This window comes from Anser anser (genome assembly GCF_964211835.1).
Source record: "Anser anser genome assembly, chromosome: Z".
Lineage (NCBI taxonomy): Eukaryota > Metazoa > Chordata > Aves > Anseriformes > Anatidae > Anser > Anser anser.
This window is the reverse complement of record NC_139723.1, coordinates 85,415,134-85,442,557: the sequence shown is the minus strand read 5'-3', so window position 1 is coordinate 85,442,557 and position 27,424 is coordinate 85,415,134. Positions and strand designations below refer to the sequence as shown.

Here is a 27,424-nt window from a genome sequence, read left to right as displayed (position 1 = left end):
CTTCTTGAAAGTAAATGTTTTGGTAGGCAGACCCCACTAATGACTTCAGTGAGGAAACACCTGCAGTGTTATTAGGCACCTGCAGATGTGCCCCAGCACTTGGGAGAACCATCAACCAGCGCGTGAACATTATGGGACAGCAGAGAATCTATCCAGGAGCCGGAGATCCTCTGAAAAATAGCCCGTGTGAGTACCACTGCTCCCAGCTCAGCTGCCTTCACCACGCGGGGCTTGCGAGCTGCAGGTGTTCAGCGCTCTGAAAGCCTGTCCCTGGTTGCCACCCGACTGCAGAGGCTCTTTCCATGGGTGGATGCTTTGAGCAAATTAGTCCTAGGGGTGCCTGCAGTGTCTGTGTAGCCAGACAGTTCTAGGGATAAATCCTGGACCTAATTCAGGGCTGTCTGGCATCTCCTACAGTCATTCAGATTCTGCAGAGCAGGGACAAAAAGCAGCCAGACTGATGTTTCACTGCGAGGCACTGAGGGATTGAACCTTTTGCATGTGTCTGATCCAGGCAGACATGAGTCTCGAATCAGATAAAAAAAAAAAAAAAAAAAAAAAAAAAAGACTTGTTAGTTCATTAGACATGACTAAGGGCTGTTTGGGTTAATGGAAAAGTTGAGCAAAGTGTAATTGTTCCTGCATAAATAGCACACGGAGGAGCGATCGGAGGTGAGGTGCGTAAGGTGTTAGGGGTGCACATATAGCATTTAGGGGAGCAGATAGGCCCGCGTGGCATTGCACAAGGAGGAAGAACATGAAAATAAAGCTCACGAGATTTTGTGCTGCAGGACGGCTGCCGGTACCAGAGCAGGATTTTGGTTTTCTGCCCATTTGCTTTATATTTGGTGGATTTGGCGAGGTGCTGCGTGCTCCCAGCGCTGCCGCTGTGCGCCGGTCAGGGCTGCGTGTGCCTGCGCAGCGGGTGCGAGGGGCATCCACGTGTCCCCGTGCCGGTCTGGGCTGTGTGACCTGCTTTGTGAAAAGGCCTCCCAGCCTCTCCTAAGGCGACACCAAGCTGAATAACCCAGGGGACAGCCACATCTCCCTGCAGGCTGCTGAGGCAGCCTTCAATCTTCAGGGCTCGCCGCGGGGCCAAGCTGGAGGGACCGGAGGGTGGGCGGCCGGCCGGGCACGCAGCAAAGCCTCAGAAAGGGAGTTGCCTGCCTTCTGCATCCTCCTCCATACCCGCCGTCCGGTTGCATGGTAACACAGCCCTCGCATTTTGCCTCTGCCAGCCTCTCCTTTAACCCCTGGCCTCTGCCACCAGCCTCCTTTCGGCGCTCAGGCTCGCTTGCCCAGACCCAAGCAGCAGCCGATGCGTGGCGGGTGCGCTGCCTCCTTACCTGTCTGGGAAGGGGGCAGGGGGTGGGAGGGAGGGAGACCGAAAAAAGAGCCAGGAGGAGTCAGAAACAGGCAGGGATTTTTGATGTGACTGCTCGGGTCCTGGCTCCTTCATCAAGGTGGGAGGGAAGGCGTGGGAAATTCCCGAGCCACCGTCGGTGCGACACCATCTGCACCGCAAGCGAGGACTTTATTTAGTGGAGTAAGTGTTATATTGACACAGAAAGACATACTTGATGCAGCAGCAAACTGACCGTGAGATGGGATAAAAATTTTATGCGTCATCTCTTTTCCTTTCTTCCCTTTTACACCTAAAGCACACGTTGCTGCTGCCTGCAAGGGTCTGGTCTTGGCACCCAGGTCATTTTATGATTGTTGTTGCTGTTTTCGTGGGAGTAGAGTGATTTATGGGCATCTTTGCAGATTTGGGCCGCTAGATAACATCTAACTGCGCTCCCACGCATGCCGCCACAGCAACATCCCATAACCCCTGCGTAGAAAAATATTTCCTTTTCATTGTAGCAGTAAAGCTGGAAATTCTTAAAGGCTGATGGTGCAAAGTGCGTGACTCCCACCCAGGTAAATAAAAGCCAGGCACGTTATTCTTTCCAGGACCTGTTTGCAAAGCTCCTGGTGCATGTGTCTGTTTTGGAGGCTCTGCCTCCCCAGAAATAGGCTTGGCCCTTCGTGGCAAGCACTGTCCTAGTGGTTTGGGTGCAGCAAGGGCTGAGCAACCTTCCAGTCCCAGGCTGGGCTTCAGCTTTCGGGTGGCCAAACCGTGCTGGGTTGGTGTCCCAGCCCGAGGCTTGCCAGGAGCAGGGTTCAGCTCCAGAGCGTACTGTCACCCTTGATAACGCTGTGGGAAGTTACGTGTAAAGAACAGGAGACCCTTTAAAGCTTTTTGAGGCCAGGCGGAGAAAGGGGAGGAATAAAATCAAAATAAAAGGCTGTTTTGTCCCCCAACCGGCGCAGCAGCATTAATGAAATTCTACAGAGGGCAGAGGGAGGGCAAGCCAGCACAGTCAGCAAAAATGAATCCGGACGGCTGTAACATAAATATCGAGGGGGCTGGAGGAAGCTGGAGCCATTGCCCTGCCCTGTGCCATGCCAAGCATTGCGATTTAAGACCGCGGTGTCCTAGTTAGGGGAGCAGCCGCCCGCACGTGCGTGCACGCACACACACACACACTCATTTTGGCAAAACCTGTCCCCTGCCCGGGGAGCTCCGGGGTCGGGGAGGGGGGGGAGCAGTGCCCTTGCATGCTTTTGTGGGGAAACCTGGCTTTGGCCCCCTTTGGCTTTTTTCCCCTTTTGGCCTGGGGAGCTGCAGGTGGCGCGGAGGGGCTGCTGCTCCACCAGGGGTGGCCGTCCTGGTGTCAGGGTGCCTGTCCCCTGCCCTGCCCGTCCCCATCTCCCGAGCTGCCCTGCCCCAGCACACGAAGAGCTCCGTGCTCCCATTTCCCTGGCCTCGCCGCCCCCTCCTCTGAACTCCCTGCTGCCTGCAGCGCTGTCCCTTTGCTGCCTCCCATGCCCCCGGTTGCTGTTTATCCCTCCCCGTCTTTTTCTCCCACCCACATGCCCAAACCCAGAGCCTGCTCTATTTCGGGAGCCGCTGCAGATGCAGCGGTGCTCTGGCTTTACTGTGGCTTGGACTTGGAGAAGGATGGCTATTTTTTCACTGCAGCCATCTGCTGCGTAGAGATCATGGGTGTAAGCTGCGACATTCAGAGCCAGATGTCCAGAGCCCCAAAGCTCAGGGACGTTTGGATCGAGGGTTTTGGTCTCTGCCTTGCATTTCTGATCGAAGGAAACAATGAGTCCTGGGGGCTCCCCTCCCAGGAAGCTGAGGCTCCGAAGGAGAAGTGCGCACAATGCCAGAGGAGCACACGGACTGCCCGGGGCAGGCTTTGCGTTCGGACCGTTCCTGTCGGATGATGTGTGATCCGGATCCAAGTTGGGGAAGACGCCGTCCCCGTCTGGGCCTGTGTTAGGATCCCCTTGTCCACGGAGAGTGCAGATGCAGCCCCAGGGGAATTAAGTGTTCTGGCTCCAGCTTTGCTTTGAGTGCTTGGGTACCATCAAATTTAAGGCTCAGCGTGAGGCCGGGGGAGATGGCGACGTGAACACATACAGCCAAGGCTGTGTGGGCAGAAGGCAGAGGGAGCAGAGACCCTTGTTGAGATTTCCACATCTGGCTTTAGGTGAATGAGAGCTGGGCCCCCCCTCCTTAGCATGCTTTGAGTCCTCAAGCTTTCAGAGTTCTCTGTTGCAGGGGAACTCTGGGCACAGTTTTTCCCTGCCTGTGTTTGTTTGCTGAAACATTCATCTTTGTTATTACTGAAATATCCAGAAAGAGCCATATTAAATCTTTCATCTGGCTTGTGCTGATGCTCCTGGCAGAGTGGTAGCCGTGTAGCCCAGCTGAACGCACTGAACCGTTCCAGCTCTTAGCTGCTAACTGGAGCCAGGTGGAGATATGAAGCTAGGATTTCCTAGGGCTGGACTGTGGTGGCTTTGCTTCTGTATTCAGCTTGCATTCAGTGGCTTTGGCCATCAGGCATCCACATTCAAAATTCATAGAGCAGCAGCCCCTGAAAACCTGCTATCATAACGCCCAGCATCTGTAAGGCAGGCTATTTAACATGAGGGACGTTTCTTGTAACAGAATTAAAAGAAGCAGCCAAAAGGGTAAAATGCAGGTGAAGCGGAGGCCATCTAACGATTCTCCATTTAAAACTCCAAAAAATATCTTCTGCCTCTAAAGTATCATTTACTTCCCCCCCCAAACCAAGTATAATTAAACAGTAAATCAAAGGAAATAATTAGCAGTAAATGGTATCCTTCAGAAATGGAATTGCCATCCTGTTGAGGAAAACAATAAAAACATCTGAAAATATAAAAATAGCAACTTAAATGTAGAACCATAATAATGCCAAAAATTTTGAGGGACAGTTTGCTAGAGGTGTAGAAATCACCAATAAAATATTTCCAAAGCACAAAAAGCAAGAAGCCAGCTAGGAAGTCTGTAGATGGCAGCTAGAAAGGGAGTGCTGAATAAATACGAGGCTTTTGCAGAAATGTCATATTAATTATTTGCATCACTTCGTTATGTAATAGCTTGGAAGGAGTCCCCCACCAGAGCCCTTTTTGTGGACAGCAAGTAAAACAAAGTGTTTTAAAGATGTGTTTTACTGGAAGAGATTCTAGAACAAACCAGTGTAGAGTAACAGATAACAAGAAGCAAGATGAATTTACCCAAGAGCTTTAAGAAAATTCAAATTCAGATTTTCCATCTACCACTTTGCTACATAACTAGGCAAGGGAACAGGAGGACAAAGAGGCAAAGGCAGTACTGATTTTTAAGCAGGACTGGTGGTGGGATCTGCAGCCCGTTACTTTTACTTCCGTAACGGGCATCTTTGTTGAATCTCAGGAGGTGAATTCATGGACAGATGAATAAATATGATATACAGAGGAAGAGTCAACCTGAGTTTTACAGAGTGAAGTCACTCTTCATTATCTATTCAAGTTCTTCAAAGAAGACAGGAATGGAGAGAAAAATGACCCAGTCAATATCGTGTCCTTGAATTTCCCCCACACTTCGGCAGCGTCCCTTGCCAAAGGCTCCTGAAGAAGTTAAGCTGTCATAGGACAAGTGTTTCTTGTGGATTAATAGTAGTGTAAAAGACAGAAGACAGAGGAAAGAAGGAAATGCTCTTTTTTCACCGTGGCTACCAGGGGAATCCTGCAGGTATGCACGCTAGTACCTGAGCTGTTCAACAAATTCATAAATGATCTGGAAACAGGGGAACAGGGAGATGGCAATGTGTACTGACTTTGCTGAGTTATTTCAGGCACTTAAAACTACAGAGAGGTGTGGAAGGATCCGGTGATACTGCGTGACTGATGGAACAGCAAACAAAACTCAAGTATGTTGATTAAAGCAAAGCAATGCACTCGAGGAGGTAATCCCCAGCTACTCATGCACAGTGACAGGCTCTCGATGGACCCGTACTGCGTAAGAAAGAGATCTCTGAGTCGCTATGGAGGCTTCTTTGAGATGCCAGCTCAAACCTCTGTCGCTGTTGGATAGGCAAAGTGAACATTAGGAGTTGTCAGGATGAAGGCTGAGGAGGAAAGGGAGAACATCAGACACATTACCAGACTTTATGGTGCAGCAGCCTCTTGAGCAGTGTGCACCCAGACGCAGGAGTGATGGAAGCAGGGAGAGCCGAAGAGTTTCTGGAGGAAGAGAGGGTAAACGGATGAGGCCACTTAGGGCTGGAAAAAACTTGTCTGAGGAGGCTTTATTAAGACAGAAATATCAAACCGTGAATGGCGTGGAGAAGGGGAGCAGGGAACGGTTATTCATTGTCTCTTTCATAACACAGAAATGAATGGCTGTGAAATGAAATTATCTGGCAGCACTTTTAAAGCAAACAAAAGGAAATAGTTTTTCACACAGTGAGTAATTAAATTGGGGGAGCTCATTGGCACAAAGTATTTTGGAGACCGAAGGTGCAGAAAGGTTCAAAAAGCAATTAGACGGGCGCAAGGCCCAGAGAGGGCTGCTAGCTCTAGGGTTCAGATCCAGCCTGGGAACATCTCACGCGTGGATCAGGGAGGAGGCATCTCTGTGTGCTCATACCTTTCTGTACACTTCTGCCTAGGTCACGCCAGCTTCTGTTAAAAACAAGAATTGGGGCTGGAAGGTCCCTTCCTGAACGTGTGTCTCCTCATCTGAATTGATGTGCTCTGGTCCCGTGGGGATCACCCACCTCTCACAGGGTTTCCTACAGCTCGACTTGGTCCTTCAGTTCCTTGTGGTCACCATCTTCCTGCAGCTGCAAATGCCTCCAAAGGCTGTGCTCTGAGACCCATGGTGTGTAACCCTGTGGGTTTATCTTCCTTGTAATCATCTTGCCAAGTGGGAATTTGAGATTAAGGACAGATACTGGATTCTGTGTGCACCCAGATGGGAGTTCCGTAGGAGGCCCTACCGGTCATGCTTTTGTCTCTTACAGCTATGTCCGTTCTCCTGCTTGGCTTTTCACACTCTCCACCGATCCCTTGCTGCTCAGCTCCTCCTGTTTCTCATGCTGGAGAATATAGCATCCATTGAGCTGGAGAAGGATGGTTTGGCCAGCATGTGCAAGTATGAGCCCTGAATAAAAATAGCACTTTACCCAGCGAGGCTGCTTGCCTGTCTCTGGTGTTCAGTGCCACACTGGACCTTGTCGTTCTGCAAGCTAGAGGCTGGCAAAGGGGTTGACGTTAGCGAAGGAAGGGATTTTTGAGGGCATTCACCATTGTTCTAGTGCTTTCATCTTTTTGTTATTAAAAAAAACAGCGTATAGCATTTGCCAACGCGAATTTGCTGTTGCATTCACTGGGAGCAGAATTAGCTCAACACTGGCCGTATTTGAAGCCCCTGCCAACCTCAAAGGACCTCATTCAGTATCCACTTTGTTTCAACAATTAGCAATACGAAAGAGCATCTGGCATGCAAATTGTGTGCTAGGACAAATGCCCAAAGTGATGTCCTGTACTGGCAAGCAACAGTTCAAAACAAACAAACAAAATATCTCTTTCAGTCAGAAGATCTGCCACTGGGATGTCTCCAGATGCCTGTACACTGACACAGTACGTTTTTTTCTCATGGAGTCCCTCCAGGGCTGGCCTGTGCAGCAAGAAGAGGTGCTCTGCCCCGTGCATCGGTAGTTGATTACCAACTTCTCATCACGTCCCGCATGGCTATCTAATGTGCTGTGCCTTTGCTCTTGTTTTAGCAAGGTGTTTTAGCAAGCCAGTAGCAGGGGAGAGACGAAGAAGAAATATTTTCAATGTTTTCTTAAGGTACATGGAAAAAACAGATTTGGGGGTAAATATTAACTGAAGCATCAATGAAAAAGCAGCTCTTTTGGCTCGATGGAGAGACTGGCTTTCACAGGAGAGCATGGGCTTGGTTGATGCTTTTGTAGTTGACTAAAGTGAGGTTGTGCGAGTGATGGCTTTTGAGCCAGCAGTGGTTGACCGATGGACCATGTAGATCCTCGTGGCAGGGATTTTGGGTGGTCAGCCTGGGTGCTGAGGTTCCCCAGGTTCCCCCAAGGAGCCCTGGGACAGCGAGGTCCCCTCTGTCACCTCTTACTCCTTGCCGATGGGCTCCCTTCCCTTTCCCCAAGCTACCCCAGCGCTGCTGGCACAAGGCCGGCCTCAGGCCCAGCGGCAGCCATGCGAGTGGCGAAGCGCAGATGCTGATTTTCTGACTTGTAGGGGCTGGCCGAGCCTCCTGCTGTCCCTGCACGTTGGCACAACACACCGAGACCTCCCGGCTCTTGGCGTGGAAGCTGGGGAGGGCAGCAGGGCCGGGCACGGGGCAGCGCGGCCTGGTCGCTGGGACGTGGTGCGGCCTCTGGGGGCTGCAGCAGTCGGAGGCCAGCCCGTTGCCTTGTCCTCCCTCTCCGGTTCTTTTTGGGCTGGAAATCCCAAAGGATCATGCCCTGTGCAGATGGGCTCTGACCTCGCAGCTGCCCAGGTTGCTCCGTCGGGGCAGGTAGAGTTGGGAGGAATTCGCCGTGGCACTCAGCCCTCAGGCGTTTTCTAAATTTAAGTGTGATAACTACTTTTTTCCACATTACAAACTAGCCGAATCCTTCGAATTAATAGCTCGGGGTTGTGGGAAGCTGCATTTACTTTGACTTGAGGTAGCCTTAGCTGAGCTCGTTGGCATCTCTGATCCATCCCAAACCTTCTGGGCTCAGAGAATAAAAATAAACTGGTGATAACAACAATCCCTGTGTTCCCAGTGAAAGACAGAACTGGGCAAACAGCAAGAGTTTGGGGTTTTGATCTTGTAGCTTTGATGTGATTCATTGGAAATAAATGTGCTACAACTTTAAGGATTTGCCTGCAGCTAAATATAAGGGTGTGCTGGCTCCACCCTGCCGCTTTGTTAGGGATACAGGCATTTATTTTCTCTAGTGGGTTTTGTCTTTTTTTTTTTTTTTCCTACTTTTTTTTTTTTTTTGGTGAATCTCCACCATGACATAACCAAAGGTCTCACAGAGCAGCCCTTTGAGCATGCAGCAGAGATACCTGACTAACGTGTCGTTCTCCCCACGGCACGTGGAAGGGCTGGGACCTAAGGAGCTGCAGACCCCACCTCTCCTGTGAGTACCGTGCGCTCCTGGCTGGCGGGGAGGTGATGGCAGGGACCGCGGCGGAGGGCTTGAGAGCAGGACTTGCTGTCTTCACCTGCTGCTCAGGAGACCCCAGCCTGGCTTCTCGTGTGCAAGCACACCAGGAGCAGCTGATCTTTGCCAGCTCGGGGGTGAAGGTGTGGTGGGTGACTCTTTTCCTACAGATTTTTCAAGTGAGGACTCGGTGCGTTGGTAAAACTCAGGGCGGGGGGGGTGGCAGGGTGTGTTTTCAATCAGCGTTTAGTCAGTCTGAGTTTAGTCTCCAACTTTCTGCTTTTGAAAGACAAGTTGGTTTCATCTTCGTTTTCTATAACCATCTATTTATTTTATTGGCTTTTTCAAAAAACCTGCATTTCCCCTGGTGCATGTCCACCTGTTTTGTATAAGCTGCCGAAGGTCCGAGCTTTTGCTCAGTTTGTGCAGAGTAGATTTCTTTCAACAAGCCAAAAGAAACTACAAGACTATATACTAAAAAGGGCAAAAAAACCACATGCTGTGCTATTTTGGTAGTAGCAAATTATGCGTTCTACAAATTACCATTGGTTATGAACACAGTGTGTCTGTCTGTATAACAATGTCCTGCTTTCAGATCACCACTAATACATTTAAAGTTATGATAATACCCATTGAAATCCAAGCGTCTCCTCTTTTCCGAGATCTGATTTATTCCTACAAGCAAATGTCAGATGTAAGTAGAAGTTTTATGGCTGTATAATTCACACACTGTTAGGCATCTTATTAGGAAGGACTTGGACTTTTTAAAAAATGACTTGATGTTGTTCCTTAAATATATAGAAACTATTAGTTCCTTTTTCTCTTCTCTCTCTTTTTTCCACTTTTTTTTCTCTTTTATCTTTTCCTCATTTTCCTCTTTTTTTTTCCTTTTTCCTTTTTTCTTTTTTCTTTTTATTCCTTTTATGTTTTTCTTTTTTTTTCTTTTCTTTTTTTTTTCTTTTTTCCTCTTTCCTCATTCCTTTTTTCTCTTTTCCATTTCTTTTTTTTTTTTTGCTTTTCGTTATTTTCTTCTGTTCTTTCCAGTGAGGGGCAGGTTAAGCTGACTAAAAGAGATCACCTTTTTATTATTTTATAATGTTAATTTTTATTTGATATTATGGAATTAATTTAAAAGGCATCACCTTTTAATATTATTATTTTTCATTTTATTGTAGATATTATTATTATGAATTTAAATAATGTTATGAATCACAGGGAGAAGAATTAATATTCTATGATTCTATTAGCTTTATGAGCATCAGCTCTGAAATACCACTCTGAAAATATGGTGAGGAATGTGGTACTGTATATACATGGAGAGGTGGATTAGATTTGATTACGTGTAGGAATTTCCCCACCTATAGTGCTGTGGGCACATCCAGCACGTGATACCTTACAAACTTTTTGCCAGCAATAATAAACAGCGCTGCTGCGTCGGGAAGATGATAAATGCCCAAATATCCCCGCATGTATTCCTTCCCCTCTCGCACGTACGGAGGCAGGGCAGGCTGCTGGCGCTGACACTTTGCGAGCTGCTGTGTGCAGATGAGCGTGGACAGCACTTTTCTGGTGGGTTTGAGCATCACAGGGGAACACCTGCCCCTGTGCCACCCCATACCCCAGCTGGGCTCTCCCTCCATCCACATCCTATCACTAATTCCTGCTGCTGGGGGCTGCCAAGCCCTCTGTGAGTATGCGTGCATGGGATGGGTGCTGAAGCAGAAAACCCTGCAGGCAGCTTTGTCCCCTTGCATGAGCACCCTCTGCACTACCTGTTAGTGTCTGGCTAGGGTTTCTGCAGCATTTCACCCAAAAAAAAGGCCTGTGCTTCTCTGCTGGGTCTTGTCCGGGCTGCTTTTCTGGGCTGTGCAGGGGGCACGAGGACAGCTGCTTTGCTGCTGCCTGGGGAGAAAACAGCGCTGCCGCCTTGATCCGTGCTGATGGATCCAGGCATCACTCCGCTTTCATTAAACGTATCAATGACGAGTTCAGTGGTCTTCCCCTTCCGTGCATATGGGTGCAGGGGAGGTGTGGAGCACCCATGGTTTCGGAGGTGCTGGCAGACAGCTGGGTGTGCGGGGAGCCATTTTAGGCAGGCTTTGTCCATGGCCATGCTGTGTGCAGGACTGGCTGGGCTGCACCCTCAGACGCTCGGGAGCTGCTTTGCATGTTGCTTCAGGTCATGAAACCAAAGCACTGCCTGGAAAGACAGATTGCCGCCGCAGCGTAAGCAAATCTATTGGAAACAGACAGCTCGCTAATTGACCCCGTGTTACGTGCGTGTCTCTCCACCCCGCTCCTGCCTTCCTGGCCGGACTGAGGAGGGCTGGGGCATCGCTGCTTTCTCAAGGAGGAGGAGAGAGATTGAAACTGCACTTCTGGGAGACGAAATAAAGCACCAGCAATCGCTCAGGGCTCTGGGGCGATTCCCCATCATGCTCCCAGTTCCTATTTTCTTTTGTGTAATGCGAGAAAAACCGGAGTGACAGCCCCGGTGTATGTGAACAGCAACACTGGGCGCACCACCACCGATGGTGGACACCTGGAAGTAGCCCAGGCTGATGATTAAGGCTTTATTTAGCTGAAAGCTCCTGGGAATTGGCTTTGTGTGAGACCACGAGGCTCTCAGGAGCAGGCAGGTGGTGGCAGCGCCCACATCCAGCTTCTGTCCCGTTTTGCTCCCAGCACGCTTCTCCCTCCACTCTGGGTACCCATGTGCAGTTCCCAGATGGACTATAAAAATGGAAAAAATGGGGAGAAAATGGATTAAAATGGAAAAAAAAAATATAAAAGTGGCCAGTGCCTCCCTGCAGGCTCCTGTATGAAGCAGAGAACTGGCACCAGGAGGAGACAGCAAGGCATGGAGAGGATGAGGAGGGGAGGCAGAGCAGAGGGGTCCCAGCACCTGGGAGCAGGGCAGGGGACACCAGCACGCTCTCGGCTGTTGGCTGCAGTCCCTGCAGCCTCTGCTGAAGGCTTCAAGCATGGTCAGCCAACGAGGTCCATGCAGACGCCGTGCAGAAGCTGAGGAGCCTGCGGCAGGTACAAGGGACCCACCACTAATGCCACTGCTGGGGTGCTTTGGCGGAGCAGCCGCAGCAAGGACCTCTTCTCCCCGAGCAGGAGAGAGGCCCCTCTTCTCCAGAGCTGCCTGCCTGGTGGTGTCTGGAACGTGTGTGTGTAAACCTGTACCGGCACATCCCTCCACTTCTGGCAGCAGAGCCGAACTCAAGGATGTTTTGGTTTAAGGATTGATGAGCTGCAGCCCATGCTGCTCATTTGCACCTTTTCCATCCCCTAATGGAAGGGATGTGGCGTTCGCTGGCAAATTGAACAATTGCGCTATAGAGCACCTAAAAGGGGGGTGCGTGTGTGCGCTGCGGAGCAGGATGCACAGGAGTGAGCGTTAGCATTTCTAAGAAACGGCAATTCTCCTTTCGGAGCCTAAGTGAACACCACTTTCCTGGAGTTGCATAATTTAAATCATCTTTGCTCTGTTTTGTCCTGTCCGTTATTTAGAGCTGTCATGTTAAGTGCCACGAAGACTCCTCAAGAGGTTTCTTTCTGTTTCCCTCTAATAATCCCAGAAACACGCACTGGTCCCATTGTAAGGGGCTCTCTCTGGCAGCTCTTAGCATTCAATTTGCTGTAGAGGAGGCACTTTGTAGAACAATAGGACAATCAGTGCTGCAGCAGCTCGAGTGCTCCCATCCTGCCCTTGAAGAGGCAGGAGGAGAGCGAGGTGGAATAGTGTTTTGACCATCACCGTTAATGAGTTCTAGGAAAAGCTTTGGTGGTGGCTCAGCGTGACAGCACAACAAAGGTGATCCTGGCTTGCAAAAATGGATGCTTGCGTTTCCTTGGCTCGAAAAATTTGTTGGGGTTTAGCTGATTGCTGGTGCTCTAGGGAGAGCGATAAACTCTGGTGTTCAGGGCGGGATTAGGGCTTGGAGTCTGAGTCCAGCGGCCAGGATGAAGGCCAGCAGAGGGAAAGCATGGCCCAAACTTCCTGGCTCTTTGAGGAGTTAGTAGGGTCCAACGATGGGTCCTTCCTCTAAGAGCAGATCCTTGGGGCTGTAGAGTACCTCTGAGGAAGAGGCTGGTGAACCACCAGGAGTCTGCCAGGGCTGAGGATCCATCCCTGGCAGTCCTGAACTAGGCGCTAGTCCTGAACTAGTCTCCTGGACGTTGATGGGGTCCCTGCTTTGGGCCAGAGCCAAGCAAGAAGACTTTCTGAGGACCCTTTCCGTACTTTGATGCTGTAGTCTTTGTCTTTCTTCAGGGCTGTGTGAGGCATCCTGTTAACTCTAGGCAGGCTTGGGGCAGCGGTACCTGGTTTCTTGGGGGAAAAACATGACCTCCTACTGGAGTGAAGGAATGGCAAGTGCCACCGTTGCCTGAAATGTCCAGCACTCATCGCCCCTGCACCCGACGTCTACTGAGAAATTGGTGGCTTTGTGTTGAGCTCTCCTTCCTGATTCTGCTCCGGATGCTGCCTTCAGCTTTCCCAGTCCCTCGGTACTGCATGTGGCCTCTTGTGTAGGATCTAGACCTTTACTAAACAAAAGAAAGTTAATTTTCCCCACTGAGCCTGTTGCGTTTTGCAGAAAATCACCTCTTAAGTAGCGGATCACGACGGTGAAGTGCAGAGAGGCTGCAGAACACAGCTTTTCTAGAGGGACACAAAGAAATGAGGCATTGCCGTGCGAGCTGTTAGTCGGTGCTTTAAGCTACGTGACTAAGAGGAAGGAAAATAACTTTTCAAATAAGATTTAAAGTAGAAGTAAATTTCGATTTAGAAATTGCACTGTGCACGTGGAAGCCCGGGACAGGTCACAGTAAATCAGACCATGAGCCTGTGTGATCCTGAACCTCGCTCCTTGCAGTGGTCAGTGCTAGGTGTTTTGCATTGGTTTTACATTGCTCGGTGCTGCGTTTCGTCTGTCCTCGCCACGTTGCCTGTTGCTTTGCTTTCTTGAGTCCGGCTGGAGTTTTCAAGGATTTTTGTGGCCTCAAAGCCCAGAGCGTTATTTAACTCTCTGCTAAGGCACCAACTTTAGGAGTGAAAAAGGAGAAGTTAAAAAATACTATTTAAAAAAGCCGTTGCTTTAAGGTGATTTTTGCTCAGTCCCATGTGGTCAAGGGTGTCCCAGGCTCGTAACACCCCACTTACTGTGTCTCTGGGGAAATCCCCATGCAAAATATACCTTTGCCCGTTAGCATGGCCTGTGAATCCACCCAGGTGCTTTCCAGGTCCGGGAATTGGGTGGAGAGCTGAAAATCTCAGGAAAACTGCCATGACAAACCGCGGGCTTGTTTGGCCCGAATGGTTGTGGAAATAAAAGTTGCAACCTGAGCCTCGGAGCTCTCCCAAGTAAAGAGGAAAGAACCCAGTGCGTTTAGGAGAAAAGCAGCGAGCCGGCAGCGCCGGGGCAAGGCACGGTGCGGGGACACCGCGAGGAGCCACACCACGGCCCTGCCTCTGCCCTGCGGCAGCCCCGGCCAGGGCTGGCCCTGAGCTGAAACCCTGGCGAGCAGAGAGCTCGCCCTGCGGCTCTTCTGCGGGGGCGAGGAAGGTGGATTGTTTTCCAGCGATGAAATTTCCTATTGAAAAAATTGAATGCTTCCTTGTCGCGCTTGTGAATGGGACGCCCGCGAAGCTGAGCGCACTGGTTCCAATTACGGGCGCAGCGAGGCCGAGCACTGCAGTCAGGCAGGAATTTATACCTTTTCGCAGGCACTTGAAAAGATAAAACCTTTTTTTTTTTTTCTCCTTCTTTTTTTATTTTTTATTTTGTTATATATGTAATGTATTCAAGGCAGGAGCACAGCCAGCTGAGCTCTCTTTGATTTGTTCTCACGTTAATGTTAAACGTCTGAAAATGTGCCTTAATCGCTCAAATTAGTCAAACTTCTCCCTCTGTTAGGCCAAAAAGACGGTCCCAAGGAATGGGTGCTCATTCCTCACCCGCCTCCCCACCACCTCCAGGGGTGGCTTGTTTATGTCCGGGGCTTTCCTGGAAGCACATCTGGGATTTCTGGCTCTCCTCCTTGATGTCCAAAGCTTTCACTCCCTGGGCAAGGCTTCCAAGTGGAAGGAGATGTTTCTTGGGATACACAGACGTAGGAGCGACACGGGGGGGGCAGGCAGAACCAGTGTCTAGCAAGGATGAAGGACAGGAGTGTCATTAAAAACCAGAAGGGCACTCGGGTGGTGAGGGCTTGGGTGCAGCCTTTCTGCACACGCTGAAGGGGACTGTGGCAAGAAACCTGCGGTATGGGGCACTTTCCCTTGGTCTAACGGATCGTAAGAAGCCCTGTTTCCAGCCGTGGGGATTTCCTGATGCTGTAGGGGTGTGCCTGTTTATTAACCCCAGTGGTCTTCCACAATCCTTCAGCAAGGAGCTCTGCAGGCCCACCGCCTGCTTCAGGGAAAGCCGCCGCTGTTTGCTTGTCCTGAACCTCAGCTAGCTTAATTCGGTGACCCTGGGTGAACAAAGGGAGCCTGGTGGTGACCAAAAGACAGTAGGATTAGCCATCCTAGCACTCTGCCCAGCTGAGGGCCGGTTTGGTTCACTGCCAGGCTGTGAAGAACCAGTGTCCTCCAAGCGTCCCAGCTGAAGGGAACCGGGAGGGAGCAGAGGCCCTGGTTGTAGGGGCTCGCTCCGGGCCTGCGGTCTGTACGGGTAGAACATGAGGGAGATCATACAGCTGCCTGAGGGCAAAAAAGGCTGGCTGGTGAAGGGGACAAGGGTCCTCTTTTCAGTTCCGCGCACTGAAAGGAGGCAGGGCTGCTGTACCTGGACGTCGGGGTGGGCTGGGACCCCGCAGCTGGCAGCTTTACTTGCAGGGGGCTCAGCCCCAGCGCTCCTCGCCTAGGCAGAGCGCTGCCTGCCCTCCGGCACCCGCTGTCCCCGCGGCTCTCAGTGCCCGCTTTTCAGGCACTGCCGGCTCTGACTGCTGCTAGCTGGCAGCGCAGACGGCGCCTCAGGCTCCGGCTTTGCATCCTGCCCTTTGTAGATATCCAGCGTGCCACAAAGACCTCGTGCAGTGGTCTGGTTTGAATGCGTGCGCAGGCGTGTTCCTGTGCACGCTCCGGGCAGGCGGTGCTGCTGCGGTACCAGGCTGTTGCTTCCCCACGCTGCTCTTGATATGTAAAATGAGAGCATGTGTCTTTGTTATTGTTTGCATTCCTGTGTCACCTACAGGTCCCGCTTTCCTAGGTGCTGCACAAAGCCACAACAGAGCCAAAGCCTGCGCTAAAGAGATTGCGGTCTGAGACAAGGGGCGGCAGGCGTGTAGCTAGCTGGAGGTGATCGAGAAAATAATGGTCCCGAACTGGCTACAGGAGAAGTCCCGGCACACACCGAGCGGCTTACAGCACGTGGAAATGTTGCATACGTGTCTGTGCAATTGCAAAAGGCGGGCATTGTTCGGTTGTGTTATTGGGAAACAGAACATGATCGTTAGGACTGAGAATGGGAACACCTGGAGGGACAGAGTTAAGGGCAATTATTCAGCCCAGCCCTGGCGTTTCTTAATTTTGGAGAGCTACCCTGCATAATTTCATCACAGATTTTTATACAGTTAATTGGCAAGCAGTTTGATATGCAAATAAAAACATCATAAATATCAGAGAAAGATTTAAAGCTGTGCTCTCCACTGCCATGCTACAATCCTTGCTTTTCTGGTCAGTCTAATCTGCTCGATTACTCCTTTCATCTTCCTGCGTTTTGAAGACGTGGTATCTCTTTCAAAGAACATCTGTCAGACATATTAATTAGCTAATTTTTCTACATGGAATGAAAAAGCAAGGGTGGGGAACCCGCAGCCCTGGGGATCAGATGTGGTGCCTGGCCAGGTAGTTATTTTGGGGTAGCATGGAGATGGGAGATGTGCGGCCTGCACTGGGTCTGGAGATGCCTCCCTGGCTCTCGGCAAGGAACAGGTTTCCTGCCAGAGATACGCAGTTCATGCGAAGCACCGAAGGGAGATTTTCCTAATGTGGGTAATGGAGCATCCGTAGCAGACACTGTCGAGATGTCACTTCTAGACCCTGACCTTTCCAGATCAAAGATGTTACAGGCAGTAACACTGAAGGATGTTTTAAATTCAGAAGATTAAGCTTAAGTAGCTTAAGAATGGGAGAAAGTGTGGATGGAGTCAATATTTTTGTGTTCAAGGACGATTTGAGAGCGTAGACTTGTTTGCTGGTAACATCAAAGATCCCAGCGAGCTTGGGACGCCCGAGTGGTTCTCATCTAAAGAGTTTACCCGGAGAGCCACGTCCGCTGGGACTCCTCACGCTGTGAGCTCGGATGGATGCCTTTTACTGTCGCTGTAATTTTAGAATCAGATACATTTCACGCAATACAAGGCAACGCGAACGTGTGGTTCACGTCGGGGGAATACGACCAGGTGTTTTATCGCTACGGACGGCATTTTAATTCCGCCTGAGCTGAAGAGGAGCTTAGCGTGCCCTTTTGAGGGCCAAACCCAGGGCTGCCGTCAGTGCAGCTCCAGGTGCCGAGGAGTGAGGCGAAGTGGGGCACTTCACGTCTGGGTGCAGGGATTCCCAAAGGACTCCGGCATCCCAGAGAGTGTCGGTCAAAGCGTGGGGTTAAGGGAGATGTGTCCTGGCAAGTGGTGATACTGGACAGACAGGTCTTCCTGTTGGCAGTAAATGTATAGCAACGAGTTCTCATGGGAACGAGCTTTGGATTTCCTCTGGTTGCACCAAAACTCTGCATGATTTCCACCATCTGTCTTTACCACGTGCATGCTTTATTTTTTATATTTTTTGCTTACTGGCTTCCAGTCCTCCTGACAATGTGCTGGGTGTGGGCTGCTAGCCTATTCCTACAGCAGCAGTGCAGCTGCAGGAACCCACCCTGCAGTTTGGCCAAAAACTCACGTTCTCATCCAGAGGCGAGCGACAAATGAGGAATCCACGGTGGCACTAGCTCTTCACACAGCTGCCAGCGACCCTGGAGGGCTTCTTTCCAGTTAACCTTTTTTTTTTATTGGTTTCTTCTCTTTTCCATCCTCCTCCCTGCCACCCCCATCCCACAGAGCCGATCCCCACCGCAACACCAGCTCCTGCAGGGGCAGACGAGTCTGAAGGCTGCTGTGGGGCCTCCCGAGAGCATCTCCCACCCTGCTCCTCGTGCTCTGCGGGGCCCAGCAGCCGCTCTCAGCCCCGTTCATGCCACCACGAGCCGGAGCTGCGGCCGGCGGTGGCAGCGGTTCAGGACGTGTGGCACCGCCACACGCTGCCGTCCCCCGGCAGAGCAAACCCAGGGTGTTTTCTGACAGCTGAAACGGGGGGGGGGGGGGGGGGGGGGAGGAAGGCGAGGGAAGACTTTCCAAGCTCTAATTACCCATGCCCCAAGGAATCAAGAGGCCTCTCTGTCCGCGCCCTCCCGCTGCGGCTTTCACTTCCCTCGGTGGCAGCCGTCCAGCATCCACCAGCCTGTCAGGCTTTCTCTTCGCTTCTCTCACTACCTGCTTTATTTCCCGCCTGGGAAAAGCGAAGAAGCAGCTCCGGGTTTTTAATTTCTCCTTTTTTAGTGCTGTTTCTTTTCCCCGAGAGGTCCACGGGAGTGGGAGGAGGCCTCGAAGATGGTAGCTGGTGTGATCAGTCAAAGGAAACTCCTTATTTTTGTTGCCGGATGACACGACCTGTTGCTTCTTGTCATTAGGCAACGGGCCCAGCCTGTTGGTGGGTCCTGAAGGTTTCCAAAAACGCATTGTCCTCCTCCAGTAATTACAAAACAGCCTTGAAAAGGAAGGGAGAGAAGGATGCTTCTGATCAGCTGGGGATCTGGCAGAGCACCAGCTGTGTGTCGCAACGTATACGGTGAGACCTGCAGTAGGGTCACGAGACCGGCAGTGCTGCGCTACCAGCTTTTGCTTGGGCTTGGGGTTTCTTTGGCTTGCTTAATAGAATAAAAGCTGCTGAAAGGCGTGCGCTGAGCTCGTATCTGCTGTCTTCTGCTTCGGGCTGCTCCTGCTTGAATTATTCATGCTCAGCAAGCGATCTGCAAACAGCCCCTGTGATCTGGCTGTGTGCTGTGGGACTCACCTTGCCGAGGCCGGGGCTGTTCCCGGTTTCCTTCCTGGCAGCGGGGAGGCTGTGGGGATCCCGGGGCTGCTCACCGCCTGTTTGTGATTAACCGCGCCGCGATTTATTATTTATGCAGCGCGATTTGTTCGGCTGGCCGAGGCACGCGGCATTATCGCGGTTCCCCCGCTGGATAAGGGAGAAGGCTGCGCGCAAACACGTGTAGCTCTCGCTTGACAAATCCTATCCTGTAAATAATATCGAGGAGCTGCTCGGCCTGGCTGCAGGAGGGTACAAATGCCCTTATAAGCCGAGGCAGAGCTGCCAGCCGTGCTCCTCGCCCGGCGTGGGCATGGAGGGTAGGCAAGACTACATGCTGAGGCACTGCTCTCGTGTCCCCAGAGCTCGCCCGGTGCGGGGGCTCGATGCAAGTTTGGTGCTGCTGCACCGCAGGGAGGGCTGTGCCGGTGGTTGGTGAGCTCCTGGATGCGGTTCACCTGCCTGCCCGTATCTATGGGGTTTTACTGGGCTGTTAGGCGTTTTATGTGTTTGCTTGTTTTCCAATCCGTGTTATCGCAGCTCTTGTCTGTGCTTGTTTAACCTCTCGCGTGCTGCTGGCGTGATTGCACGGGTGGGTGAGGAGCAGGGTCTGCCCCCTCGCACACGCGTGACCTTCCTTCCCACGGGGTGCTCGCGAGGCCCGTGCGGCAGTGCGATTCACCACCATCGCCTTAATATTTTTTAGTAACGTGTTCTGATTCCGTCATGCAACGAGCTTTACGAAGCTGTTGAGAAAGGCCGTTTGTGGGCAGGTGCCCTGTTTACTTTGCAATCCGCACTATTAGCAGAAGAGACTGAACATCTGCCTCTCCCAGCACACCCACCCCAGAGACGACTGTGGGCATATCTGCCCCTCCGGTATCATTTATGTCATCCCAGTGAAACAGGTACTAAGTAACCCAGTCTGCATTTTGGGATGAGGGCTGCGGTGCTTCAGGAGCCTCGTCCCAAATGGAGCTGGAAATGTTGCGGTGCTCAGCAGAGAGCATTTTTCAGCGGGTTTTCGCATTTGCCACCAACGTGGTGTGGCCCTCAGGTCCCTTTCCCCAGCTGGAGGGGTGGCACATGCAATTTGGGCTCTCCACTTTGGGTAAAGAAAGCTCAGTTTAGGGTATCCCCTTCTATACAGCACCCCTGAGGAGGAACCATGCCTTGCCCTCACCTACAACATTGCTGACACACGGTAGTAAGTTTGTTAAAATGTCCTGCCTCTCTGCATTATAGAAAGAAGATTTTCTATTAAACCTTAGGGAAATTACCGTCCTTGTTAACTAGCGCAGAAGTAATGAACCACAGCAGGGTTACTCAAGAGATTTGGGCCATCGCTTTGTAAGACTGCATTGTTTCTTTAAATTAGAGAAATAATTTAAGCAAACAAACGAACAAAGAATTTCTGGAAATTAAGGCACAGTACAAATGGGATGATTTGCTCATCTTCTATTTAGTAGGAGCAGTGCCTTGAACAATTGCACTGCCGACCTCAGAAATCTATCCATGGTAACTAGTCACAGGAGAGAAAAATAGACAGTCTGCCACCAACTTGGTATTAAAGTTATATTTTCCATTTTTCCATGGTTGTGGGCCAGTCGGGGACTTTCCATGAGCAGTCGTCATGACAGAAATCCCCTTCTGCTTTCTCGCAGCCAGCGCCACTGAACAATGAGAGGTTTGAGCCTGGTTTTGTGCTGGGTTTGGCTTTGGTGGGTTTGGTCCCAGTTCGGGTGGGATGTGGACGGGCTGAGACCTGATGGGCAGGCCACGGGGACCTTCTGCTGAACGCACCTGGCTGGAGAATGGGCATGCAGAGAACTTGGGCAAACGTAGGCGATGGTGTAAAGGATGGTGTATGGCCTTCAGCCAGCTCTGTCTGCACAGATAGCCAAGTCCATGCCTGCTGTTGGGTGCCTCCGTGGCCACTGGTTCACTCCTGGATTAGGTATGGGGTCTGTCCAAGACCTGTGTAGCGATGTCGCACTGTCTGTGCAGCTCTGAGCAAGTCCTGCAAGAGCCCAGAGGAAGGACAGAACAACACTGCCAGGCTGGAGCTCGTCCAGAAATAAATACACAGAAATACTGAGGGCTTGGTCGTCTGTTCCTCAAAAGACATTTTTGGAAGGGATCACTGTGCTTTTGTTCTTCCATTAGGCAAGTGAGGAGAGAGCATTGTTTTCTTCCCCTCATCCGTTCCCCTTATAGGGAAAGAAGAAGGAAGACTTGGCCACCCCCAGCCGAGCATCTCGGGGGACCTCAGAAAACAAAGGGCCGTATGGACAAGAGTGCTGTCATCCTGTCCCCGTCACGCTCTGCCCTCCGCCAGCTGCTCGGCGCGGCCGCGTCGGCTTGGGGCTGGCTTGCTCGGTGTCGCCCCTGGCCCACGGGCACAGGGAGAGGTGTTCCTCGGCTGGTTTCCTTTCTGGAACCTGGCAATCATCTCCAGGTTTATCGCTGCCGGTAGATTTGGCAAGGCAGCCGCGGAGTTTCGCTTCTGCCAGGGAGGTGTGTCTGCTCTGGGATGGCGTTGACAATGCGTGCGTCTGCGTGATGGCTCGTATCAAGCAATACTCCTGAAAAACACTGCTTTGATGCTCCTGGGTGCGGACCGAAGCTCTGTGGATACATCCATGCTAGTGTAGTTCCTCTCCCACGTGCCACCGGCGTCTATCCCAGCTCTACAGAGGATGCCAGTGGGTTGGGGAGCACCTACCATGGCCACGGTCTGCATGACCCTTGTGTTGGCTCTCCGTGCAGGAATATTGAGCTAGCACATGGAGCTGGGATGGGTTTTTGAATTAAAGTATAGCATTTTTAATTAATTTAATTTTTTTCTAACAGAAGACTATACTAAGCCCAACCTTTCTTGTTTTGTCCAGGCTCCAAGGCTGATCCTGCTGAAAGCCCCTGAGATACTGACCTCTATGGGAACTGAGACCACTTGACTGCACTCAGCACCTTTCAGGATCGGGTCCTAGGTAATTATTCTAATTCTCTGCATGGATTATGGGTGAAATTTGATGTTCTGTGAGTTATGCAGACAATCTGCAATGATATTCCTAGTTGTCTGTTCCATTAATATATTAACCTGTTCCGATTAATTGATTTGGACCTCTTGACCTGAGCCCACCAGCATTTCATTTTTCCAGGGCTCCATGAGGGCGGTGGTGCCACACAAGAACTGACAGACTCATGTGGCAGGACAAAAGCACCAGAATTTGTTCTGATCCTATTGGGATCATTTGCCTGCTGCAAACCTCAGCTTAACATATCCTCCTGCGGGCTGATTTGCCTGGAGACCGGTTGAAGCTGTTGCTGGAAGCCAGATGCAGACTCCAACCAGAACTTTCCTGGCTAAATTGATTTTTTTTTCCCCCTGAACACTGTCACTCTGTAGATCAGTGACTTGACACTACAATAATAACCAGTGTTCCAACCAATGTTTCCAAAGAAATCATGGCTGCATCACCTCCTCCCCCCAAAAAAACAAAACAATCTCCTTTACTTCCAGAAAGGGAATTTCTCAATCACCATTCTGGCAGTGGTCACCAGCTGTTCCGCATGGGACGATTTAACTTGACTTGCAGAAAGCTGTAAAACAATTAAAAAAAGTTTTCACTCCTATCAGAAGTAATCAAGGGCTGAAAATATCTATGTTTGTTGGAGAGGATGCCTGTTCAGATCAGAGTTACAAGGCCTCAAAACCTACAGCTGCATGAGCCTGTTTTTTACAGTAATTCTGGCACCTGCAGAAAAAAAAAAAGCAAACTGCAAAAATACTTCCCTGGGTACACAGGAACTGTAGTCTCTTCTCTGAATCTGGCCTCATTGTTGTGCATCAAATGTCCTCGTGATTTTTAAATATTTGCTCCGAGGTAGGTAAATGGACACCAAAGAGCCGAGGGCCAAGCTGTGCCCTGCTCTGCATCCTGGTGGAGGTTCACTGGTGCCAGCCCAGTGCCTTGCACGGGGGCACGGGCAGGATTTGCTCCAAGGTTCCTTCTTCCAGCCCAGCGAGGTGAACTAAAGCTCAGGATGAGAGCTTGGAAAGCGCAGCTCTCATGGATGAGTTTTCAGAGAACTGAGTAAGAGTGAAGCCAGCAGGATGCTATGGATGTTACTCTGAAACTCTGAGGATGAATGATTTCCTGTAGGGCTGGCTTCCTGAGCGAGCTTATATTCCTTATTAATTCTGCATGCTGATAAAAGTATCAGCCAGCAGAGGGTTATAATTTTTAACCCCATCTGTAGGATTCCTCCACAAAAAGGTGGTTAATAAGAGCTGGCTTCCCACTGACTCCAGCGGAGGTTAGCCCCCAGCTCTCAGGATCAGCTTTTATTTCGGGGGGAGGAGGCGCGGCGCTGCCTGGAACAGAGCCCCATTCTGCCTCCGCACAGCTCTGTACCGTGACATTTTCAGGACCTGGGCCTGAGGACTTTCACTGGGCAGTTTCCTGTTTCGACAATCTCCATTTCAAATACTCTATGTGCAGCATTGTGCGGAGAATAAAGAAAAAAATAGCCCATATCCTTCTCTCTTGACAATTGTGGTGGAGGGTAGGGAGCTGAGATCAAGTTTCCAGTGGGGAGGGGGAAGACACATATTGAAGCAGGCTCAGGAAGTGAAAGAGAGGAGAAAGAAGAAGGAGAAAGGAGAAATGCGTTCACCCTCAGGGCTGCGGTGCGGTGTTTTTTCCCATCCACCCTGAATTTGTGGGGACGGGGTGCTTTTTCAGTGCCTCAGCTCACATGCTCTGTGTTTAAACTGCTGCTGTCAAAGCTTTGAGAGTAACTAAAACAAAAATGTCACAGGTCAAATGGATGCTTTCCAATCGCCCGGTTTATTAGGAGTGCAATGTAAATCCTCGGGAAGGAAATAAACCGCCAAACATCCACCACCCCTGGTCTGTGTCCCCCCGGGGGCTGCGGGTTGCTGGTCCCATGGGCATCCCCATGTGTTTCCGGCATCTCCTCCCTGCCAAACCTCTGTCCTGATGTGACTGCATCAGGTTCTAGACTGGGACTGGAGCTCCTGGTTAGGAGCATCAGGGTGAGGTTGCTTCAGGTGAGCACGGCTGGAGAGAAAACAGCTGCCTGGAGTCTGATCTCAGGCTACTTCAGCACATCCTCAGCTGAGGTCTGATGCTTGCTGCTGTAAAATCGGAGGATTTGGAGAGGCACGAAGGGAGCTGATGATCTGCAGCTGCCCAGCCCTGGCTTCTGAGGCAGTTACAGGGGTGGTTTTGGCAGTGCTGCGGAGCAGGGACCCAGCACTGCCTTCTGAATTCAGCGGCTGTGTGCCCCCTTCCCTGGCGATTGCATGTGTGCCGAGCCAAACCAGCTCTGATTTACTTGTGAAAGCAAAAGTGTCACAAATATCAAAGTGCTCGCATTTTCTACAGCGTCCCCAGAGCCCCAGGGCCTGGCTGCCCACTGTTACATATACCTGTGGGGTCTTAAATGAGGCAGTCACAGCAAGAGGTAAAAATCCATCCCTAAATGCCAGGTGAGTCAAAACAGAATAGAAAACGTTGTTCTAGCTTCTCCCGTCCTCATTCACCTGAACATGCAGACACGAGGGTGCTCGCAGGGAGCGTTGAGGCAGCTGTGTCCTCAGCACCACTGCTACATGGGCTCAGCGCAGCTGGTTGTTCTTCAATTTGTTATAACCTGAAAATAAAGGCAGATAAAGGCGAAATGTTCTGGGAATCATGCCAAGCCAAAGGCACTAAATTATTCAGAGATACATATCTGGATAACGGATTTATGCTCTTTAACAACTTTTAGAGAAAATAAGGTGTTTGCAGGATCAGATTGGGATCATCCTGAAAAATAGAGCTCTCTGTGTAAAACTGTATTGCTGTTATTATTGTTATTGTTTTAATAACAATAATATTTCCTCAGTGAAGCCACATATGAGAATATTATTTGCGTAGGAACTGAAAATGAGCATGAAATGATCAGCATATTTTTTAACAGCACTTTACAAGTCACTCGGCATTGGAGAAGATACAACTATCCGTCAAACCAAGGCTTGGGGATAAAATAATTAGAAATCACACAACCATAGCAAAGGAAGATTAGTGCTAAAATTAGAAGCCATAAAGTTGTTTTTAGATTACGCTGGAATCTAGGCTGGCGGTTTTATTGAACAGTGTTCCTTAAGAAAACGCAAGGCGAGAGGTGTGAATTGTCTGCGTTTGGCTGTGTGGCAATGGGAATGCTAGTGTTAATACTCGGTGGGATGATCCATGAAGTAATTTCCAGGGAAATCCTTAGGGAAGACAGCCGATATGTGGGCAGGAGCAACGACAGCCTGCTAGAGGTGCTGGGTCCTGGGAGGCTGGTGTGCTCCTACTTCTGTTTCAGTGCCCAAATGCCCACCTTACACCCATGTGGGGTGGCCGGGGTGGGTGCAAAGGGCCCGCACCCACAGGCGCAGCGGGTGCCACGGTGCTGGGAGCTGAGCTGGCTGCCTGTGGCCAGGCAGCAATGTCAGTGAGTAGCCCACGTAACTGCACCGCTCCGTGCATCTGCTGGAGCTCCCTGTGCACGAGTGCCAATGGTGTCCTCTATCTGTCCTGGAGGATGGATTGTATTTTGGAGGTGTGCAGCGCAGCAGGACCCACCTTTACTCTGAGCTGTGCATCTGCACGTGGAGCTGTGTGTCTCTCCGCTGCTGGTCTTCAGCCGCAGTACACCATTAGTTTCCAAGGAGTTGCCTTTGATTAACACCCGTGCCAATTAGGCCTATTGCCCAGGTGTATGGGCAGGTGGGAAGGAGCTTGCCAAGGTCACCTGCTCTCCCCAGCTCTCCTGGCTCAAGAGAGAGAAACTTTTAATTTAGGGGAGAATATAAATCTCTTAAAATAAAAGGAGAGCTGCTGTGAATTTGAATTTTAAACATATCTGTGCTGCGAAGCACACCAGTGAAAGGCAAAGACCTTGGGGCTGTGAGGCAGAAAGCATCTCTGATCCTTCCAGAGTGCTGGTTCTCCCAGCGCAGGCACGCAGCATGTCCTCCTCGGTATTTATGCTCTGGGGAGCGGTCTGGTTTTATTCTGGGCTGATGATGCTGGGTGGGGATGAGAGGCAGGGAGGGGTGCTGGGGACTGCAGCTCAGCACAGGCGGGTTGGTTTGTGCAGCCAGATCATCAATATTTGGTCATCATGCCTTGATTTTGGCAGGACTGCTCCCTCATGTAAAGTTGAGCATGCATTTTAGGTGTTTTAATGCTACAGAGTGGACGTACAGAACATGGAGCTCAGTGGGGGCTGTTTCAGAGAGGGCACTGTGCATTTTCTTAGCTGAAAATGGGGTCTTCTCAGAGGTCCTCTGGCGGAGAAGGACCAGGGAGGTCTGTAAGTGGGGCATGTAAACCCTACGTGGTGTGGAGGTGGAGGATGAACCATTGTTTGTTGTGTCCTGCAAACACAAGAGCTAGAGAAAAATCGTGAAACGGTTGGGCAGAAGCTTTAAACAGCAGGAAGCACTTTTTCATAAAAGGTGTAATTAAAGCGTGGAACTCGTTGCCACAGGATGTTGCGGATGCCAAAAGTAAAAGTGGCTTCAAGAACCAGTCGGGGAAACTTGAGGACTGAAGGTCTGTCGAGGGCTGTTAGTGTAGCGCTGCAGATGCAGCCGCCGTCTCTCTCTCCTGGGCTTCCCTCTGAGTCCAAGTGTGAGACCCAGGACGATACGGGGTAGCATCAGCCAGAAGAAGATGAATACTTGGATGCTGGTGCCCTGACACCAAGAGCAGGGAGTTTCTGGAAGAGAAATGTGAACTCTGTGGGATGTCCTGTGTCACCAGCTGTGGTGAAGCCCTTCACCTGGTGCTGTAAGAAGGAACCAGATGAACGCATTCGTAGGTTCCCTTTTGGCCATGAGCAGCCCTGTGACCACACTGCAGTCTGTCTGTCCAGCATTTCCCGTCTGCCTGCTCCCCCTGGGACAACCCTGCAGCAGCTCTGCCTTTGGGAACACAGGGCAGCTCCCAGTTGTCTCTTTGTAGCCCCAGAACAGAGCCTCAGGAAAGTCCGGCAGCAGGACTTTACTAATTCCAACTAATGACTCCGAAATACTGAATTATGGGAACAACTGGGTACCATCAAAAGACACAGACAAAAGACGTGCGGTAAAACACGCTGCATTGTAATATCAAACGGAGCTGAATTTGGTCTGATAGAGCACCTTTCGTATTCAGTGCGTTTCAAAGCACTTTGCAAAGTAATGAGCTGAATGCTGGCAGTGGAGCTGGTGGAGCAGTCATTATGTGCCTGACAATAGCCCTGGAAGCCCAGCGAGAGGAGATGTTGGCCAGGATGCTGGGGTTATCCCGCGCTTTCCTTTTTTTCGGTGCCGTTAGATCTCTAGCGAGTGTTTGGACAGGAGGCGGTTGGACAAGGGCTGGCTGCAATTCCTGCCTCGTCCCGATGTTTCTGGCTGCGCAGCGTCTGTATGGCAGCCATCCCAGCAGCAGGAGCACACAGGGCTGGGCATCCGAAAGCTGTGACCCACCGGGGGTCAGAAGTGGTCCCAGGGAAATCACGGGGGAAATGGGAGTTGTTTGGGGCGGGGTAGAGGAGCTTAAGGATGGGCTGTGGGGTGGGGAGCTGCGTTATTCTTTCCCTCTTTAAACTTCGGAGAAATCCTTGGGTTTAGCTACGGATCTGCTCCTCTGCGTCTCTTAGAGGGTCGGGCAGCTTAGCCTAAAGGAGTGGGAAGGCCACTCCGTGCTGCAAAGGGCCTTCACTTGGAGATATGCAC

General features: G+C 50.8%; 1 protein-coding gene across 4 annotated transcripts in view; it reads left to right on the top strand.

Moving 5' to 3' along the window:
* The window catches only part of LOC310889482 (zinc finger and BTB domain-containing protein 7C-like), a 142,339-nt gene that overhangs the window by 36,501 nt on the left and 78,414 nt on the right, over positions 1-27,424 (top strand). For 3 of the 4 annotated variants that reach the window (XM_083816997.1, XM_083816996.1, XM_083816998.1), the window contains exon 2: positions 21,534-21,632. The gene's annotated coding sequence lies outside the window, so the exon portion shown is untranslated. Of the gene's footprint in view, positions 1-8,714; positions 8,731-21,533; positions 21,633-27,424 lie in introns of those variants that run through there. The other variant, XM_083816999.1, reaches the window with a different exon arrangement.